General features: G+C 32.2%; 1 protein-coding gene across 1 annotated transcript in view; it reads right to left on the minus strand.

Moving 5' to 3' along the window:
• LOC119558173 (high affinity cGMP-specific 3',5'-cyclic phosphodiesterase 9A) overlaps nucleotides 1-16,367 on the minus strand; it is a 140,330-nt gene that overhangs the window by 108,083 nt on the left and 15,880 nt on the right. The window lies entirely within an intron of this gene.

A 16,367-nucleotide genomic window follows, 5' to 3' on the forward strand; every position in this document is an offset into this window, starting at 1 on the left:
TTTATTAAGTTGCCCCTATTGTCAAATTTAGTTCCAACAAAAAGCATTTCAAATATGAATATATTGTATACACACAAAGAAAGTAGGTTAGATTTAAATAAAGGAAAAAAAGTTATGTAAGTTCTATCAAAAAACATATATCTTCTAGCCTTTTTACCACTTGAATGACAATTGAAGTTAAAAATTTTGTATACACACAAAGAAAACTGACTCGTTCTTAATAAATTAAAAGTTTTATATGAATTCTATAAAAAAACAGCCAATTTTAATGATAAGTATTTGAGAAATAATCAAGTTAAAATATAAAATGTCTTATAATATATTAATATATAAGATAGCTGAAAAAAATATAAATTTTTAATTCAGATAATTGAATTTTTACCATTTTAATTATATATACCCGCTGAAGATGCTTCTTTGCTTATACCCGTTACTCGTATAGTAAAAGGGTATCTGTTAGTCGAGGCACTCGACCATACCGTTCTTCCCTGTTTTGTTTTTCTTTGTGTAGAGTTGACCGAATTTTGTGCTTAATTCACATAGAAATATATGACTCCTCCATTATGATTGACTAATTTAGTTGAGTGTCTGTCTGCTGGTGCATCTACGTGTCCATTTAGCCTCATGTTATATAAGTATGATATATGTTAGGCAGTTGTTTTGTTTGTTGATTTTTCCAATTCGTTAATTTGCCGCTGCTGTTTCGCATTGTCACCAAATTAATTGGCTGCTCCTGGAGCTGCTCGTGTCCTTCTTGCTGTTCGCTTAAGTGAATATTTCAGACACACACACACTCACACACACACACAATGGCACTCACACACTCTCGTGTTCACCGATAGGCGTACATGTGACCCGTATTAAGCCATCAATGGGATACAAGCAATTTCGTTTAATTAAAACATGCCAATACACACATTGCCGTCCGAATGATTATGGCGACGGGTACTTTTGGGTGATTTTGGCCATATTCAGAGCCAAAGAGCCAGCTGCCGGATCGAAGAGCATATATACATAGAATAGAACGGACTAGCTGCAAAATGCACACACTCAAATTTTATGCACGAATTGCAGCAAATGAAGCGTTCTGCAGCTTCCGAGGAAACGGAAACGGAAACAGGACCTCAAAAATCAACTGAAACCGAATCATAAACAGACACAGAAACATACTCAGAGGTAAATGCAAAAGCAGAAGAGAAATCAACAATGACAGCCTCCTCCATTTTCATCACACACAGTTGAAGGTTTGTCACCTAAAAGTTGGATTTTTCTGAATTTCAACAGTTTTAGTTAGATCCCTACCATTGGATATTTTGTTGAAATGCATTTTAAACTGCTTTATAGGAGTTTTTTCTAGTTTTTGCCACGTTTCTTTAGTTAGTTAAAGATATCTTTTAAGGTTTATAGTGGGAAACTAGTATCAATTCTTAAGAAAAAAAAATTATTTTAGTTTTATATTTATTTTATTAAATATTAATATTTACTATTATTAAAATAACCAAACTGTGACTTTTTTCATTATATCCACAAATCGTATAGTTAAGCTGTCCAAAAAATCTACCCACTTTCAAGCCGCATTCCTTAAGTTAGTTAAGGATAACTTTTAAAATATATAGCTTAAAATTAATACCAATTCTTAAGAAAAAAAATATATTTTAGTTTAATATTTATTTTGTTAAATACTATTATTTACTCTTATTAAAATAACCAAGCTGTGAATTTTTTTCATTATATCCACAAATCGTATAGTTAAACTGTCCAAAAAATCTACCCACTTTCAAGCCACGTTCCTTAAGTTAGTTAAGGATAACTTTTAAGGTTTACAGTGGGAAATGAATACCAATTCTTAAGAAAAAAATATATTTTAATTTAATATTTATTTTATTAAATATTAATATTTACTATTATTAAAATAACCAAGCTGTGACTTTTTTCATTATATTCACAAATCGTATAGTTAAATCTACCCACTTTTAAAACAAATGTCATCAAATAGTTCCAAAAGAATCTGTCATCATCTAATTACAAAATTCAAATTTTAGTTTCCTTACCGTCAGTTTCTGGCAGCAAAAGGCTAAATGGGGTTACATTGAAATAAAAGGTAAATGGCAGAGGGCCAAAAGCAATTTAAAAGTATGGCAAAAAGAGCTGAAAGAGCCAAGAAAAGAGCGTACTCTGCCATACCCATTATGACAATTTAATCGACCGGAAATAAAGTTCTTAAGCATCATAAACAAGATTTAATGTGACAAAAAGGCAAATCACGGTGCCAGACGAACGAAACGCGAAACGCATTTTGGGAGGGGGGCGGGGGTGGCAGAAATGTCAAATGGTGTTCGCCTCGAGGGCGACAGAAAACCCTCCGTATAACCCAATTTCAGGGCCCCATCCCATCGCAAAAAAAGGTATCACGAATTATCGCGGTCTAGTTACAACTTCAAGCGTTTCCTTTTGGATTATGAAACCGTAAAAAGTCGCCCTAATCTTCATTGACTGGATTCCCTTACACAGGTACACTCGCATATACATATATTCTATATATACGTGTACTTATTCTTGGCTGTGTGAGAATGTATATATTTGCCAAATACTTAACACATTCACCGAACCCCTTGGTTATTCGTCAAATATGTATAAGTACATCAAATAAAAAGGGGATATCAGTTGGAATTAGCCTGTAATGATATGACTGTGAGGGTAAAAGATTTTTGGGATTTCTTTTTGCAATATTTTAGTATATATGTACATATGTATCACATAAAAAACCATTTCTTTTTTGCTTTTAAGAATTATGCTTTGCAGAATTATCAATTAGGATCCACTATTAACTATTTTTTATTATTTTAATAAATAATAATAAAAATAAATAATTAGAAATAATAAATAAATAATATTAAAACCAAATATTTAAGAAATAAGTTGGTGCTAAAATTTAGAAAGCATCGATGGTAATAGTAAATAATATTGTTTAAAAAATTAATTTTTTTTTATTAAATTTAAATAACAGTAAATATTTGGTTGTTTTCTTTAATAAGTTAATTTAGATTCCAGCATTAGGATTCTATTTTTCTCATTTATTTTATATTTTCACTGATGTTAAACAATTTTCGATAGTATCGATAATATCAATGGTGCTCATTATCGATAACCAAACTTTTCGATTGGGTCCACAATTGTTATATTCCAAACTATAGTAAGAAATGAAATAAATAAATAAAATTTAATTTGAATAAGATGTTCTTCATGTTGTCTGCTATAAGACTTTAAGCGTCAGAAACACAAGCATTAAACTATTTTACACAAAATGACAGAATCGATAACTTCAATAGCGAGCCAAGAGGTACAGGCAAAATCCATTCGATCCAACATTCCGTAGCCCGAGTTTCCCAAGTGTTTTGTGGTCGACACCTTTCCGGCTCATCCCAAATATTTGCGCTGGCAGTGTCAATAAGGCGGAGAAGAAAACAAGGGACACGAGCACGGGAAAAGTGCGGAAAATGTGGAAACTGTGGCAAGATGAATGCCTTGGATGGCCGACACGCTGGGGCGTTTGGCAATTAGTGCGGCTCCGCTTCCATTGGAATTTAAACCCGAAGTTACACGCCTGCCTCCGACTTTTTCGAGCGAGATATCAGCCGGCAATTAATCAACGGCAATCAAACCGACGACTGCGAAAATTACGCAATGTCTCGTCGCTGCGACAAGTAGCTATCTAAGTAGTGTCATCAATAAAAGTCCCACCCAGTCGGGCACTCCATCAAAAAAACCCACTATCAACAGTAGCTGAAAAGGGAGAAAAAACCAAAAAAAAAAAAAAACAAAGGAAACAATGGGTCCCCCCGATGTTCAAATGTTCCGATATCGAAGGCAAAATACGGGGCAAAAATCAGCAAATAAGACATTAGAGCAAGGGAAAAGTGCAGGCTGTCAATCGGCTTATCGCAAATGCAATCAAATCAAATCGAAATTGAGCAAAATATAAAACTTAAGGCGAAGAGGTCTTATCGGCGATAAATCAATCAAATCAAAGTCAATGATGGCAAATAACAATTAGGCTCAACTTGACTTAATGACCTGTGAAAAAAAAATAAGCCGGTTCGTTTAGTGCTAATATTTAAAGTTGTATTTTTTTATAAATATATGTCAAGAATATAAGTTTTCCGAAATAAAATTCTGATATAAGAAAAACACTATTAAAATTCTGATTATGTAAATAAATCTTAACCTTAAAAAACATATTTAAAAGTTGTTTTAGTGTGTTTAATTTGAAACTTTTTTTTAAATATAATTCCAAAAATTTGAATTTGCATAATAAAAAAGAATGCAACAACTATTATGGTTCCTTTATATTGGTAAGAATATACATTCAATTCACTTTAAGTTTAATTTTCCCTTTAAATTACTCTGCTGGAAAATCTAAAACCTGAAATAAAAAATCTTCTCTTACTTAATTATGTGAGGCTTTTAAACAACTTGTACACTTTAAACTCAAACTAAAATGACAATTTAGTTTCCATTTATTTGAAAATTTAACCTGGTCGCACAATCAATAAAATCGCCAGAGATAAACATGATATTCGGATTAAAATTATACAATATTTATCAAAGAGCGTGTCAATTAAGTGCTTGGCCGAATGGCAGAGGCAAATACAAATTGCCGGAGCATAATTAGAGATTGTAAATTAAATTGTTGGCCATGCCGGACAATTAACAAGTCAGTTGACTGATGTTGATTTAGCGCAAATCGTTTGGGGTGTAAAAATACATCCCCCCCCCAGTTTTTCTCTAATCGATGGCAATTAGAAGGGGCTTGCTTAAGTCGCTTATTTGCATATGATTGATAGGCAACGATATGTGTGAGGGGTGTGGAAAAATGAAGACATTTACATGACAACATTTGCTGCTCGTCACTGTCCCATTTCTCAGTGTGTGTGTGTGTGTGAGTATCTGTGTATTTGCATTTGTACCGCTGACAGTGCCTAAGCGGCCATTTTATCATGTCTTCCTTTCAACACACTCATACACTCACACCCCAACACCCACACACTCACATAACTCACATATGTGGCAGTTTTATATGACAAATGACTGGTGACACATCGTGTCTTGCCTCCTTTTCCTCCACTTTCCCTTTCCACTTTCTCCCCCCACCCCTTTCCGCATTTTCCATTTTCCATTTTCCACGCCTAAGCAAACAACAAACCAAGCGAGTTGCAGATTTAAACAGGAATCGGATTAGTGGCCAAATGGCAAGGATAAAAAAGTTGAAATGGGTAAGACGAAGGGGGAACAAGTTGTTGGATTACCCAGAATTTATCATTACTTTGAAGGCTAGCAAAAGTGTATATGTTAACAAAAAGAAGATTAAAGTCATTAACATACTAATTAGTTAGGAAAAGAATGAAAGAAATGACCTACAATAATTTCAGCTCTAAATGTTTACCTAATTTTATATGAATCTCATGTTTAAAAAAACATGATATAGCTCAAATAAATAATTAACATTAATCTATACAGAACATAATTGTATAGGTAAAATTGACCAATGTGGATAGTATACATATGTAGACGTAACTGTAAAAAATGTTAAAATCTATTAAAAATAGTGACGTATTATTTATTGATTCGTTGGTTACTATTTAATAGTACGACTACCATAATATTGTTAGTTAGGTGTATTTTGTTATTGGAAGAGTAACATTTAACTATTATATTGGTACGTTTTACATAAAAGTTACTTTGCTTTAAATATATATTTCGAAAATACTAGTATTTTAATTACAAACACATAAAAAAGTCTGTTAATTTAAATGTACTGATAAATAAAGCAATATTTATTTAAATGTTGGAACTCGAACTCAACCTCAAAAATTTAAAATGCTGAGCTCTAGCGATGTTTAAAAACTATTCTTTTGCGTTTTTCAAACATAATAGACTTTAATCGCATATTGTGTGGCAATTTCCTGACCTTCAATGGAAATTCTCTTCATAACTGGAATGGGGATATATTCAATGTCATATCAAGTCTGAAAAAATGATGCTCAAAAGAGAACGTATTTCGCATATAAGTTGAAATGCCTTTAGTTTGTCACATCACTTGCAGCATTCACCGGAAACTGGGAAACTCGGAAGATGAATGTGAAGGAAACTTTTATTTTTCCATATCCTGAATGGCATAGCCTTTGACATTTTTCCCCTTGCCGTGTTTTTATGTCACTTTCCAGGAAAAAATGATTGCAGCACCTATGGGTCACTACACACAAAAAAAATCGATTAGTAAAATTAGTTCCCAACCATCGAATTGTCAATTTTAACCATGAAATAGTTACGCTTAAGTTATACGTAAACGTAAGGGTTACTGTAAAAAATCAGTATGCAACTATAAAAAGGGTAACCAACCCATAGATTGTAGTTAAGTAACTATTTTTATTTATTATTATTTAGTGAATTTTTTTTAAGCAAATATATATCTTTTAAATTGTTCAAATTAAATTCATTGATACGTTACTATAGCATGGTAACTTATAAGCAAAAAAACAGGAATTTAAAATTACACCATGAAATTTGCACAGTGACTTCCAGCTATTGTGGAAGTATACTAAAGAATATATGTTTAAAGTAAAGTTTTTAGTTTTCAGAGACGCTAGACCCAGTTGGGAATTATAAACATCACATTGGAGAACATTTTTAAAGTTATTATTGCATACTTTTGTGTGGATGACATTACGTTAGGATAACTATTTTTGATAGTTAATCAAATATGTACTATTGCACTACAGAATACACACATCACGTGAACGAAACTATGTTAATAGTGGCTTAACTATTAAATAGTAAGCAGAGCAAAAACAAATACAAATACAATTATTTTTAATAGTAAAGTACAATTTTTTTATGGTTTCTAAACTATCTGCATTGGTCATCTTTTTTTTGTCTGCACCGTTTTTATATTTCTTTTTTTTGCCATATGTGTTCCCCTTTTGATATGATATTGCTGGCCAGATACGGCTGCTTTTGCAACTTTAATGGCGGTTTAATAAGGTTAGCCGGCGGAAATTATTGAATTTTACATGAGTGCATTTTCGATTCAATTAAATGGAGAAGGATGTGCCAGAAACGCGGTGCGACAAAAATAAAATCGTGGAGAGCCGCGAAAGATGCACTAATTAAATTGGACCCCACCATTAGTGCAATGACAATGTACGCGCCATTGGAATCACCAACAACTGGTCATCTGCATGGGTAGAAATCGGGGAAATAGCCAGCTTTTTCGGATTCATATTTATCGTATATTATTTCCTTAAAAATATAAATATTACAACCAGTGACTTAAAACAGATTCTGAAAAACATTTAAAATAATTGACCAAGAACTTGCAAAATAATCATTTTGAGTTTAATCATGTTTAATTTGTTGTCACACATTGACATAAAGTAAATTATTACTATACAAGAAGTTTCGTGCAATTTGTTTAAACTAAAAGAGCGAATTTACTTAAACTTAATAAAAGTCTTTCAATACTAAAAGGAAAGATGGAAAAAAAAAATTATTTAATTGGATTTTTATTAACCTTTACCAATGTAACAACTTCTTAAAATACATTTTGATACATTAATATTCCCTTTCGAAAATTGTTAAGTAACCACTAATCAAAATCATTAAACTAGTATGTCTCTAATGTTGGCAACAGTTCATGTTTGTAAGCGTGTAACCTCCAAATTACCAAGAATAAACCAAAATCGGACAACGGACGTGGTCCTGGCAACGGAAAATCGCATTTTCAGATTTATGCCTCTGGGTCCAATGCAACGAATAGCCCCATCAACACTGCAGGTGGCATCTTACCGTAATGAGACCAAAATCCATCAGCGGGGGATTGTCGATTTCCCGATTCAAATCAGCAAATCTGCCTGCCGTGCAAAGTAATAATCTGTTGGGCGAAATTCGCCTGAATCAATTATGAATAGGCGGGAAAAGCCTGCAACAGGATTCGAATCGAATTGCTATCCAAACATTAGTAAATATAAAGGAGCGTGCATTTTGTACATTTTCTTTCTTTCACAAAGCACTCAATTTGAAATACATTTAAGTACATACTAGATAAAGTATGGTAAGCTTAATCTTTAGGCTTTAGAATTCCTTTTGTAAAGGTACCCAAAAGTATGCAGGTATTTATCTATTGGACTTTCGGACTTAAAATATATTCTTGCATAGTTTTAGACAGCTTTTGAGTGATTTTAAGACCCAACATTTTGCGAATACATATTATTTAGAAAAAGAAAAGGAGTAAAAAAAGTTTTAAATAATTTTAACAGTCAAGGATTAGGTTGCCAACGTAAAAATGCTATTTTGTAAAGAAGCCTAAAAGTAAGCAGTTAAAAAAGGATGTTAAATTTATCGAACTTTCGGACAGCTTTATTGGTGATTTCACTACCTTTGTAATTTTTGTGGCACCTTCAACATATTATACTTTTCAACAAACAATAAAATATGCCAGAGAACAACATTTAAAAAATAATTAAAGCAGCCTTGCGTATTTTTAATAACAATATTCGAAAGATCCTTGTCTAAAATATGCCAGAGATCAACATTTAAAATATAATAAATTGCAGCCTGACGTATTTTTAATAACAATATTCGAAAGAACCTTGTCTTAAAGCCCTTGTTATATTTATTTATTTTTTCGGTGAATGTAATAAACGGAATAGATTGCAGCAGTGCAACGCGATCCCGGGTGGAGTCAACAAGTCAAGTTGCAAGGACCTCCAATTAGAAATAGTTAGCTGCTTGTGCATGTGTTGGTGTTGGTGTGTGTGTGTGCGAGTGTTTGAGGGTGTGTGTAGGGGATTGTGTGAAATCTAGCACGCCACACAAACACATGGAGAGATACCGATTTATGCCAGGCCGTTAGCAAGGAGCCAATGGAGCAAAAAAGGAGCAAGGTGCAACAGTTTCACCTTTGCGCCATATTTATGTTTGGCACCGCACAAACACACATACAGCAACACACACTTACACACACAAGCACAGATACACCAAGCGGTGCAAAAGAGACGGGTAGCACAGGTGCGAAAAGGAGAGGGCAACCTTTGCACGCGGTGACGTTGCTTTTGACCTAGTAAAATGCAACAGCGTTAAAGTCAAAGTGCAATGCTGTTGCTGCCTGTAACAAATGCAATCCCCACCATCGCCACCAAAACCAAGCACACCACCCAAGCCACCATATTTACACACACACACCGTGGTTGGAAATGACAGCAAATGCATGTGGCAGACAATGGAAAGTCCCTTTCTCCATTCGATATGCATAATGTGACTGAGGACTTGCCAAAATCAAGTTAAGGGAAAATGGGAAAAGCGAAAACTTCAAATTAAAAAGAAAGGAAGTTGCTGAGAAAAGTATGCGGACATCAAGCAGCCTTCAACTCACATTATATAACAATATTTTATACAATACAAGTATTGAAAAAAAAACATTTCCCAAAAATCAGACCATCTCAAATGTATCAAAATTACAAATATATAAGTCACAGACTTTGAATATGTCTATTATATTTTAATTTTAATTTGAATTCATGAGTTATGTCCTTCAATTTTAGCTTATATTTGAATTTCAAATACTTTTACTTTACTTTTAATGTATATTCAAGAAATATTTCTTTCCATTTTATTTTATATTTGAATTTAAGAAATACGTCCTTTAGTTTTAGTTTGTAATTGAATTTAACAAATATTACCTTTACTTTTAATTTATACTTGATTTTATAATATGTTTCCTTTAATTGTTGTTTATAATTGAATTTATTAAATATTTTACTCAATTTTAATTTATATTTAAACAATTCACCATTAATATTACAAATTAATATTTTAATTTAAGAAATTTAACTAATTTTTATAAATATTTAAACAATTTACAATTTACAATAACAGTTAATATTTTAGTTTAAAAAGTATAACCGATTTTAGATTGGGTATTATCTTTAGTTTTAATAAACATTTATAATATACATCCTTCAATTTACTATAACATTTTTTATAAAATTTACCAGCATGAGGTTTGATGTGGTTGAAAGTATTTTATTTACCAAATAAAACCTTCTCAGTGTTTTCTTTTACATTTATAAAAGTGTGTCAAGAACAACCTCTACGACGTCACATGAAATATTAAGCCCTGTTGGAGGAAAATAAAAATGAATAACTTATGCTAGACTTTTTTAGGCAACCAATTATCTCGTCAACTAATCGAATAAATAATTTAACAGCATTTGTTGTCCTTTTGGATACAATTTGTTGCAAAAGCGTGCTACTTTAGCATTGCCATTAACTTTATTAATTGTTCACATGCCTATTCTGTCTTTCTAAGTATCTTCCTACTCGACTTCCAAATGCAGTCATTTTTATACCCGCTACTCGTAGAGTAAAAGAGTCTACTAGATTCCTCGGAAAGTATGTAACAGGTGGAAGGCAGCGTTTCCAATCCCATAAAGTATATATATTTTGATCACAATCACTAGCCGAGTCGATCTAGCCATGTCTGTCCGTGTGAACACTGCGATCTGGGAAACTAAAAGAGCTCGAGGGTTGAGATTTTAGATTTAGATTCCTTATTTTCGTACGCAGCTCAAGTTTGTTACGTGATCATGCCACGCCCACTCTGACGCCCACTCTGACGCCCACAAACCGCCCAAAACTGTGGCTCCTACAGTTTTCATGATAGAAAAACAATTTTAACTGAAATGTATTGTTCACGTCAATACCTATCGATGGACCTCAAAAAAAATGTTGCCACGCCCACTCTAACGACCATAACGCCTAAATTTGTCTGCCGCCCAAAAAACCGTATACTGAAATCGGGAGTAGGTGGCGCTATTCAATCTCGGCTTTTTAGCTTGCATTTTTCATCTCCCTTTTGCTCCCTTCAGCTGAGTAATGGGTATCTGATAGTCGAGGCACTCGACTATAGCCCTCTTTCTTGTTTTTTTTGTTAATTTCCCTTTTTTTGCAAGTCGCGTGCGGCAAGGCAACCATCTTCAATGTGGCACTAACTAACTAGTTAGACACTAACAGCTGCCATTGTTGCTGCGCCTGGTGGAGCACATGCAAATTTAAAAATGCATTACATGTGAGTGTTTCCACCGCCGAGTGGGGCAGGGTTGGGGGTGGGTCAGAGGTCAGATAGTTGCAATATATATCCAGCGAAAGTGAGGAAGGAGCCCGGTCGAAAGACTACAAAAAAAGTAGTATAAAAAGGGTAAGAGTGAAGAAAAACAACAAGGCCACTTTCTGTGTGTCTTCATGGGTCAGGCAAATAAAAAGGGTTTCCTTGTGAGTGTGAGTGGAAAAGTGCCCGAAAAGTTAAAGGAGGGAGGAAAAGGCGGGGAAAGGGCGGCCGTAAGCAACCCTGACACAATGCAATGAACTTTAAACCCCACAGAAATGTTTGACTTGGCCCAATGTTTACCCATGTCAAAGCCAAACGAAACCAAAACAACAAAATATTATTCATTATGAAAATGTCCGAAATGGGAAAAAACTACTGCATGTTTGCGAACATCTTTTTCAGGGGGAAAAACGGGGAAATCCTGCAGAAGACTTCCACATAAGCCCGAACTTTTCCAAGAGAATATAATAAATTGACGAACAATTTCAAGCAAACAACATAATACCAAAGTGAATGAAATAAATGGAATAGTAAGCAACTTTAAATGCTACACTATAAACATTTTATGTTATATGTATGTCTTATAGGACTTTTACAAAAATACTAAATTTTTTTTGAAAAATCCGAAACAAAACAAAGTCTTGTTTATACTTTCCTTTGATAGAATAAATAAATATTACATTAATTTAATGACCTGATTTAAAACAAAACAAAGTCTTGTTTATACTTTCCATTGATGGAATAAATAAATATTACATTAATTTAATGACCTGATTTAATGACCTAATGAAATATTGGAAAACCTTTTTGATTGAGGGTATAAAGACTCTTTTTGAAAACTACGAATAAAATCAGATAAATTCAAATTGCAAAAAAAAAAACATGAAGTGAAAAAGTGTCACAAATTATAAACATGCTGTGAAAAATACACTAAAACTTAAAACAAACTTTATTTAGTGATTTGAGATAGTTTTTTTGTATAAGTCAAGGTAGGAAGTTATCGAAAAGCTCGCTGTCAAAACCACAACAAAGGAAATCTTTGATAACGTAACTCAATTAACACACACATAGGCGCCAAACACACACACACCGACAGACTAACATTGACATATATTAAAATAACCTTTTGCATGTCCTGTGACAGGCAGCAAAAATTAACCGAAACAACGCTCCGGCTTGGTTCCTTAAATGTGAGTGTGTGTATCTGTGAGAATGTGTATCTGTGTGAGTGCGAGGGCAAGTGTGAGTGTCGGCAGTTAGTGCTGTCTTTGTTGTTAACACAATATTTCACCTGCTTTGCATGCAATCTCAGAATTAAACCGAAAATAAGCCTATCAAATCAAAAACATTGATCAAAAACACAATCCTTGAATAATAATAAACCTATTTAGAGTCAGAAATAAATAGATTTTATAGGAAACTGACGAAGAAAATTTGTGCTATTCCTCAATTACCAAATATTACAATTTTAATTCGAATCTATAAGTACAATCATTAAACAATAACATCTTTAGTGTTAAAATGTTAAATAAAAACTAAAAAAAAATTACAACCAAGTACTTCTAACAATTTAAGTATTAACAGTTTAAATTTAAATGTAGATAAAATCTTTATACAAATGCACTGCATAAGTTATTAAATTTGAATCTGTTTATCTGTTGGTTTTTATAAATTTCTACCAAATAAATTCAAAAACATAATATAAATATTTAATATATTAATATATTTAATATAAAATATTTTTGCCAAAAATGTAAAATGATTCTATGTCAAAAGCTTAGTAAATCAAACTTAAAACCGTAAAATAAAAAAATCTTTGTGAAACTGCACAGCATAAATCGATTTTATTTACCATTTGATATTTGTTATGCTTATTTACATAGCTACGAAATGAATTCAGAAAAATAGTCAAAGATGAAACAGCACCAGGCCAAAATTCAATATGATGCTGTCAATATATATTCGTCTACAATATGCAAACTAAATAGGATAAACTACGCATTAAATAAATGTAAAAACTAGAATATCATCAAATTAAATTTCAAAGAAATGGCACAGCATAAGTTATTAAAGTGAATTCATATATTCATATATTGACATTTTGAGTATTTACCTAGCAACAATATGCATTCAAGATAATATCAAAAAAATAGTAGAAGAAAAATAACCTTGCATTAAATTCAATATGATGCTGACGACAAATAATGAAATCCGTATAAATACTCGTATGATAAACTATTTATAAAATAAAAGTAAAAATGTGAATTTCATCAGATTCCATGAAATTGCTTACCAAAAATTAAAGGGAATTACATTTCCTTAATAAATATGTACCTAACTACAAAATGAATTCAGGAATATATTCAAAGGAAATAATTCTAGCAAAATATTCCGGAGCACAGGCGAGGCTCAAATACTGCCTTTGAATTCCTATGTTCTGGTATTTGCAACCCAATGGAATCGAATCACATCGAATCGAATTGGTCAGGGAAAGTGGCTTATTAAACTCTCATTGACTTTGCCCTATTACAAATTTTGGCTAATACAAACGCACACAAACTCACACACACACACTTTCACAGTTAAGTACACAAAAGTCAAAAACTATTTGGGCCAAAACATTTTTGAGCTCGGTATTCTGAGCTCTGTTTGACTGCATTTCTTCTGCCCCCCCCACAACAGCCCCTTTCACTTTGGCACTATTTCACTTAGTCAGCTTTCTCCGCACACCCACACTCTTACGCACACTCAAACACAGCCATCCTGCAATATCCTTTTTGCAGCATTCACAATCAAATGGCCGGATAGAGAGATTGCATCTCCTGTGGCACAGAAATTGCGCATACGCAATATTGTCACTGTCGTTTTTCCACAAAGATAGGTATCAGCAAACCCTAGTATACATTTATGCCTTTCAATTGTTCATGATGAGCACACAAATACACATATTCCTTCACTTGTGCAATAAAATATTTTCGAAATCAACGCCAACGGGAGAATTCATTAGCCCTTTAATATTTCCTGTATATATAGCTAATTATAATAACCATTGGACATATTTAGCACGGTTACTGTGGGAAACAACTTTCAATGTTCTTAGGTTGGAAGGAAAACAAAAGAGTTTTTAATAAGTAATACATTTTTCGTAGTATTTAAAAACAAGCTCAGAACTTAAGAGTCTATTAAATGAAAAAAAAACCAGCTTAATCCTATCTTTAGAGTTTCTTAAATGTACATATAATAATAGTTTTTAAATAAAATAATATAATATACAAGTTTTCAAACTCATTACTATAAATGCTTTGTATATTCTTTTCCAGGAATTAAATACATGTTTTTAATAAAGATATATATATTTATTTATATCTAACCATATGTCCAGAAGACGTGAATCTTTCTGTAATAATTATTATACTATATTTGCCTAAATCATAAAATTATGGTATCCATAATAATCTCACAGCAGATTTAAATGATATATGATATATCAAGAAATTGTATTTTATATTTGATTTTTTATGAATATTTATTCGATATTTTATTTGCTTTTAATTCTAATTTGCTTGTTATAAAAAAGTAATATTATAGCTATTATATTATATTATTGCAAAATGGATAAAAAATACAGTATTTATTTTCTTTGCGGAAATAAATGAGAAAACATTTTTTAAGGATACTAGAATAGAAATACAAATATGTTAATAAAGTACTTCCGATTCGTAAGGCCTGCTTTATTGACCTTACCGCGTTCCCCGGGCATTATCATCTGTCATTTGCGGCGCATCAAGGAAAACACGAAGGCAGGGGTGGCGGTGAAAGGGGGCAAAAGGGGGCCACAGAGGGGTGGCTCAAAAACCGAAACCGAAATGCAAAACGTGACTTTTCCCGGAGCCGTCGACTGAGGCGTTAACTGCCAGACTTGCTGACTACGGACGGACTGACTGACTGACGGACGGACGGACAGCCAGTTTTGTAAATTTGTTTGCTTTTCCTCGCGCGGTCTTGGCAATTATTAGAGGGGCAAGTCAACAAGCCGCACACCGTGAAAAAACCGGAAGGGGCATCCCCATTTCCATACCCATTTAAGCCCCAAAAAAAAAACCACTTTGATATCAATAAGCTAGAGAACAAGGGAAGTCCCCAGTTGACTGATTTCGGTTTGAAAAATAAATAGCAAATAAAAAAATATTCATTTTAGCTTCTATATAAATAAAATAATAAAATAAGCAACACTGTTACGAATTTAATTTATAACTATATATATTTATATATAATTGTATGTACATATATAATTTATTGGAGATAATTTAAATAAATATTGCGCGATGAATATTTAATCAGTCTTAAATTTCAATATCATATATCAAATAATAAAATCAAAATCGTTGTAAAAATACATACAACAAATATAAACAACTATTGTAGATGGCTTAAATAAATATTTTACCATGAAAATCAAATCAATCCTCAATTTCATAATGAAATATTCAAGTAATACAATTAAAATCACTCTAAAAATGTAATATAATTAAGTCTTGGAGATAATTTAAATATATATTTAATAATTTTACGATGAAAATCAACTCAATCTTAAAAATAAAATTATAAAACTAAAATCATACTAAAAAATATGATTAATATAGTAACTACATCTAAAATTTTAAAATTGAAAATTAAATAATAAAACTAAAATCATACTAAAAATATAACTTATATAACCAGAGATAATTCAAATTAGAATTTAAAGATAAAAATTAGGTGAATATTAAATTTCAATGTTAAATATTAAAAAATAAAGTAAAGATAATTTAAGAAACAACAAAGATCTTTGATTTAACTTGACATTTGATATTACGAAAATAAAGATACTTTTATATCTTTAAAGCAAATCATTTACAAATGTTAAATACTTTTTTATTTAATACCATAAAAATGTTATTTAAAACTATTTAAATTTTTGTGATATGGTTAACGATATTGTTTTCATTTTAATTGGCTCTTTGTGGAAACGAGAACCCTGTTGGTAAATTATTGACTGCGGTCCAAGGATTCGGATGCGGATTCAGCTGGGGTCCTCCGGTTTCATCTGCAGCTTCTGCTTCATGCATATTTATTTATTTATTTATTTATTGGCTTGTTTGCCAGTGCTCTCCGCTGGCAAATGTATTTGGTTAATTGAAATTGATTTCTTGGTCACACAGAA

Source organism: Drosophila subpulchrella, chromosome X, assembly GCF_014743375.2.
Source record: "Drosophila subpulchrella strain 33 F10 #4 breed RU33 chromosome X, RU_Dsub_v1.1 Primary Assembly, whole genome shotgun sequence".
In the NCBI taxonomy this organism is placed as follows: Eukaryota; Metazoa; Arthropoda; class Insecta; order Diptera; family Drosophilidae; genus Drosophila; species Drosophila subpulchrella.